This window comes from Cornus florida, unplaced genomic scaffold (assembly GCF_030987335.1).
Source record: "Cornus florida cultivar Cherokee Brave unplaced genomic scaffold, ASM3098733v1 CherokeeBrave_3.0.0_Hap2_Chr07, whole genome shotgun sequence".
In the NCBI taxonomy this organism is placed as follows: domain Eukaryota; kingdom Viridiplantae; phylum Streptophyta; class Magnoliopsida; order Cornales; family Cornaceae; genus Cornus; species Cornus florida.
In genome coordinates, this window is record NW_026775577.1 from 18977371 (window position 1) to 18984342 (window position 6972).

General features: G+C 29.8%; 1 non-coding gene across 1 annotated transcript; it reads right to left on the bottom strand.

Annotated features, from left to right (window-relative positions):
• Positions 1 to 2794: 2794 nt before the first annotated feature.
• LOC132267748 (small nucleolar RNA SNORD96 family) lies at positions 2795 to 2889 on the bottom strand. The gene has a single exon (XR_009469088.1). It is a non-coding gene; the product is annotated as a small nucleolar RNA SNORD96 family (small nucleolar RNA).
• Positions 2890 to 6972: the final 4083 nt, after the last annotated feature.

Below are 6972 nucleotides of genomic sequence, written 5' to 3' on the forward strand. Positions count from 1 at the left end.
GGTTACTAAAAAGGAAAACTGGTCTTTTCTTTACATTTATAAAGTGCATATTCCCCATCAATTATGTACACTAATGAAAATAACACGTATAAGGTTTATTTGTGCAAAAGGTCAAGAGAGAATATCAGTTTCCACACTTTGACTTGCAGTTTATTACGTTTTTCGTTCCGCAAAAAAGATCTCGATGTTTGGCTTGATGATCTCGATGTTTGGCTTGATCTCAACAAGATTCTCAATTACAGATAGAGGTATTTATATCTAACTACTTTATTTATGCATTATAACGATGTGAAGATAATGAAGTTCTAAGATCTTAGGATTCATGTTTATTTGTGATTAATGATTTACACGAATAATTATAGTTTACATACGATAGAAGCGAATCGAATTAATTTTGATGCCTAATTCGATTCATATTCACCCCATATATATAGAGGGAGAAACACTGAGAGTTCAAGACGGACACACTCAAATCTGAATTTGAAAGGAATGAGGAGAAAGCAAGAAAATGAAAGAAATTGAGAAAATGGAGTTGTTTGTGAAGGCAATGTGGTTATTGACATAGGCTACCTCTAACTTAAAATAAGGGTAAGACAGAGAGAAAAATACAAAGAGAAACAACATGTAGAAACTGAAATAATATTTTGGATGGCAGCTTAGAATCAGGTAGAAAACGATATGAACATTAATGTAGAGAAACTTCACACAGAGATAAAAAGAAGAGAAAAAGAAACATTTTAAAAAGAAAAAGAAAATTGCAAGTTTATGTTTAGATGACTTAATTTATACTGTGTTTAAACAGATTGTAAGTGGGTGTCAACTCTTAACCAGCCAATTATACAATTTACTCGTCAACTAATTCGCTACTTAAATTACTCAAATCAATGGCTACTCCACAACGAATGAACGTTTTGCATTTACTCAAAAGATTAAATTATTAGATAATAGTGCATATTTCCTCATTTATGCACATTTTACTTTCCATCCGAATTCGATATGGGACAAGTATCTCTTGTAACATTATCTCTCACTTGAACTCACTACATCCTCGTTGCGATTGGGCCACCCTGCCTACCCGCGTGGGCTCATTCGGAAGCCTCCAGGTTAGGCAGTTGACGTGACACTCAGATTAAGGACTGAATCTAATTCTGATATCAACTGTAACGGGTGTGTGCTTACCCATTTACTCAAAAACTTAACCTATTAGATAGTGTTATATACTTACTCATTTATACCCATTTTACTTTCATCCGAATTCAATGTGAGATAAATATTTTTGTAACATTGAGCCACTATACATCAAGTGTGCAAAATGAATTCTAAAGAATTCCAAAAGTATGTAGAAAAAATTAAGGAGTGTTGGAGGATTCTAGAAATTTGAAATAATATATAGAATAGGGGTAGAACGTTATAAAAAGTGATAAATATCTAAGATATTTTTAGAAGAATTTTGTTTCCTACCAACTTAATAAGTCACCAATCAACAATAGACCCATTTTAATAAAGTTTGGAGATTAGCGTTTATGTAAGAAAGAGAGATACAAGAGATGAAAAACTGGTAAAGTCACGGAGACAAATTTGAAAGTTTTTAGGGGCAAATGTGAGATGAAAAACAAATGAATGGTGCGAAAAACAAATACATGAAGATGAAATAAAAAGTCAAACCCAAAGAGAATTTGAGAGCGAGATCTGTACATATTAGGCAGAAAAAGTTCAAAAGAATTTTAGAGGAGATAATTCAAACACAAATTTTAGAAAGATACCGAATAAAATTTGAGAGAGAGAGACATATGCATACATTTTGAGAGAGAAAAAGTTAAAATAGAATTACAAAAGTAATTTCATATTCAAATATTTGAGAGAGAAAATGATGAGAATTTGAGAAATATATACGGCGCAACCTGGTAAATTTTAAAATAATAAAACAAATGAGAATGAGTGTAATAAAATAAATTAATGGTGTATGAATAGCATGTAGGCAAATTTTAAAATAATAAAACAAATGAGTGTAAATATAAAAAGAAATGTGTACAATAAGAGAAATAAACCTTTAAAATTATTTTTCAGCTCTAAAATTATTTTTCGTTGACAAAAATTATATAGATTTCCTAATTCTTAGGTTTTCGTTGAGAAATATACATATGACCAGAATTAAAAATTCTCCTAATTAAGATCATCTCTCTCTAAATAATATATTTTTATTTCTTTTTAAGTTTCAAAACTTTATATTTTTATTTATTAAAATTATATACTTTTATATTTATTTTCTTAATTCTTTTTATTTCTTTTTAAGCTTCGAAATTTTTCTCCCTTTCCCTACTGATCAAATTGTTTCTGGCCATAATAACTGTACCTTTATGGTCAATTTATTGTTAAGAGTCTTCCTTGGAAGAGTCTGATCTATCTACTCGCATCCAGTTTTTTTGTTCGATGAGATTGCAGCTGACACCGAAAAGATCATTATTTCCCAAAGAAATTTCTGTGTTAAGAAATAATTTAGTCATTTAAGTCGTTCATCTATTGAAATATATTTTATAATAAAATAAACATTTTGGAGAAAAATGGTACAAAAATGGTACAAACATTATTTTTATTCCAAATCTAATTTTTCAAATCCAATTTGTTCCAACATATCCCTATTCCCAAAAGTAATTGGTTCCAAAAGTGTATAACAATGATCTTTCTCATGAAAAGTATAAATTTGCCCTAGCTTTAGATTTTTTTATGAAAATATAAAAATTTAACCTACTATATTATAAGAATCAAAAGTAGATAAAAAAAAAAATTTAAAAAAAGGCCTCAGAATTGCAGAATATAACATCAAGGCCATATAAAGGCCAATCAGTCCCGAAAGATGGTGTTATGTTTAATTGATTTCCTCACAGGCCAAAACACAACCATATATGTATATACACACACATATATATATAAATTCCTACATGTATACACGTATATATGTATATATGTTTGTGGAATGTTCTTCTCATGGCCAATCCCAAGAGGTAATGGCAGATCTGCTCCCCAAGGCGATAGGATATGAGAAGGCCCCCTTTGAAAGCAGGAAACTCAGGGAGTCTCGACTGCTAGGTCAAAAGGGGCTTGATCTGTGACGATTTTTCTTTAGAATTTACGAACATCGAATTTGTTCGCCCCAATTTTTCATAATCTAATCGTCACAACCATATCAGATATATATATATATATATATATATATATATATATATAAAACACATATTTCTATACATCATAGACACAGTACAACTAAGATTTCAGTGATGAAATAGAAAAAGATAGAGAGAGTATACAGAATGCTTAAGCACGCCATCATAAGTATAGACCGACGACATCAGTGATGAAATCGAAGAGAGATAAAGGGAAAGATATAGAGGAGGCTTACGCATAAGCCGTGCGCAGAAAAACCCTAAAAATTCAGCTGCAGTGTGATTGGGAATAATGGTTAGTCGGTTATTTATAGGGTCGATTGTTCTATTCTGGCCGTCGATTTTAATCTTGCGGTGGATATTATAAAACAGAAAACTATAGCGGTGATTTGCCTTTTTAGGGTTTAGGCTGTTTAGCTATAGCGTAATACTGGCTACTAAAATCATATATTATCATAGTTAAATGAAAATTTAAAATTTTGGGGGATAAATAAATGAAAATTTAAAATTTCATTCCACAAAAAACAGCATAATGTATTGTTAGCTAGGAAGTACATTTACAAATACGGAATGGAGGATATGAATACAATACAAACATGACAATATAACAAAAAATGATAATATAATATGTATTATTATATATATATATATATATATAAAAAATATTTTTTTGTCATTTTATTCATATAATCATAAATAAACAAATAATTTTAGAGTTTAGAGCTAGATGGTTTGTTGATTTTATTTTATTAAATTTATATTATTTTTAATTAACTCATAATATATTTTTAATTGCATTGAATTCTAACTTTCAAAAAAACAATACAAAATCATTTGGTCATGTCATGAAAATATCCAAAACATATCATTGTCGTATTCGACCAAAAAAAAAAATTTATTTACTATTTAGAATATTTATAACCGTATCCAATACGTGTTCAGGCCATATCTGTATATCCATGTAGTGTCTGATATCATCACGGCACCTTAAGAGAAGTGTTCGTGCTTCCTAAATTGTTAGTTTTTTTTTTTTTTTTTTTTTTTTTTTTTTTTTTTTTTATGATAATCCTTCCAACACTTTTTCTATTCCGATTTGATGTGTAACAAGAACCTCATGTGCTTCCTAAATTGTTAGTTATATAATTTTTTTCCCTTGTAACTTTTTAATGATAAAAATTTTTAAACATTTTTTCCATTTGAGTTTTATGTGCGACAAGAACCTATCGGGCTCTTCGCACAACACTAAATGAAAAGATTGGGTTTGACTAATACCAATTGTAGCGGGTTGGGTACGTACATGTTGACAAAAAAAACTCAATCTATTTAGTAGTATTGCACATTCACCTATAAATACTCAAAACTCTTTTCATTTGGATTTAATGTGAAACAAATATAAATTGTTACAAAAGGCTAAATGATTGGGTATTATGGGTTAACCATTAGCACCACATAATAATTTAATTTTTTAAGTCGAATTGAGGAACATCTAATCAATTACAGTTCGTACCAAAATTAGAATTAGTTATTGATTTAATGTCACGTCAAACGTCTTTCTCATAAATGTTGGGTCAACAGGGTAAGTAAGGTGGCCCAATCATACAAAAGCATGAAATTCAGGTGGAAGGAAATATTACTAGGGATAGAATCTAAATTAAAAAGTGATATATAAAAACTTTGTGGTAACACTACCTAGGTTCAAGCTTTTAACTTATGCCAAAAGCGCTGGGACTCATGAGTCAACAACTTGTGTCAATCTCAATAGATAGTATAATGACAAATATCATCTGTGGAGGTTGAGAGTTCCAATTCCATTGGTAATTACTTTTTTTTTAAATTTTTTTAAACAAATTTTGGTAATTACTTGATGCACGTGGAAAGTCTGTGTTATAACTTATAAAAACAACTCCAATTGCATTTCAAAATTTTTGTAATTTAGGTTTGCCACATGAGCATTTTTTAAAAGTCACATCAATATTTTAGACTCTCTAAATTTTAATTATTACATTTGTTCCGATGTTATGTTTTTGCTTTCCAAAAATATTAATATTTTAATTTAAGTTGCATTTGTTTGTTTTTAATATGTTATGAAATTTTATGTAACATAATATTTATTATGTAATTTTTTTTTGGGAAAAAATGATTAATTTTTTTTAAAAATTAAACAATACGATATTCATTATAGGTTGATGTATTTATTAAAGAGGTGGAAACAAAGGTAATTTTTTTTAGGAACAAAATAAAAAGCAATAGGCTTAACGGCTGTAATTGCAGTACTTGTGCAAAAAAAAAGAAGAATTGCAATGTTTGTGTCAGCTAAACATGGCCTCAACTGGGCTATTTGCTTCAGCTTTGTTGGAAAAAAAGGCCCAAAAAAAAATGATTCTTGGCATTTTTTTAAGCCAAAAAGGTCCTTAAAAAAAAAAGAAAAAAAGGGTGGACTGCTACAGTATGAGCATTTAGAGAAAAAAAAAAAAAAAAAAAAAAAAAAAGCAGCTGGCCCCCGCATGCGGGCCTGCAGATCGCCAAAAAGAGCGGACCACATAATGATTCAATTTGCCCAGCCCAATTTTGCTGGCCCTCGTTGGATTGGATCATAAAAACTGATCTGGGCTTGTTGAATTACCATCATTGGACCTGTTTAGGGATGACAATGGGGCGATTTGGGACGGGTAACTACATCCCCATCCCCATCCACATTTAGAATAGCAACCCCCATTTTCGTCCCAAAATAGTTTATTAAACGGAGCAGGGTGAGGCGGCCTAGGCTGGACGAGGATGGTGCGAAGGCATTTTTCGTAAATTGTTTTCGTTATTGTTATACTAATTTAATGAAAGTAAATAATAAAGCAAATTTTCAATTATGATCATAATTTTTTTCTTTTTATGCGAATAAAAACAAGATTCAACCTCTCAACTGAAACTAATAGACTAAGATTTGATTTACCTAATTATTGAATATAAAATAAAATATAGAGATAAAATTATAATTTATCAATATAAATGAAGCAGGGCGGGGTGACCTTTCCCCATCCCCGTCCCATAACCATACGGGATCTCAATCTTAACCCCCATCCATGTCCCAAAATTATTTAACCACCTTTATAACCATTTTTAATAGGCGGGGTGGGCAGGTAGACCTATCAATAAATCGAATTTTGATTCGAATCCGATCCAAATATGATGTGATTATTCGGATATGGATTGCAATTTTTTTTTGATAATTCGATAATAACCCGTCTTTTACGAGTGTCTGGATCTCTCGTGAAAACTTTTCTAAAAGGGTATTCCTACAACGATTTTTTTTTCCTTGGTCCGGAAGTGGCTCCCTTAGAAAAGGTTGCTCCCGACAATCTGTTTTCTTAACAAATCGGATATGGATCATAGTTACTCCGATTTGATAATAATCCAATCCGATAAAAATTATATATATATATATATATATATATATATATATAATATTATTAGATTACAATATAATTATATATATTAGTTATTTACTATATTAAATTTATAAATATAATTATTTATCACTATACTCGTTTGATTGCATAGTTATATCATCTTATATATTAAAAACTCTTTGCTCCATCTAACCATGTAGCAATGCATGTCATTTTAATATTTTCTTTGTCGAAAACATAATAATAAAAAATAATCTGAGTTTGAATTTGTTTTGGTCCAAATCCAATATAATAATATATGTGTCACAATTTTTAATCCTATAAATCCGTAGCCATTCGAATATGATAATTCGTTAACTTAATAAATTCAATATAAATGTGTACATTCCAATCTGAATTCTATTCATTGA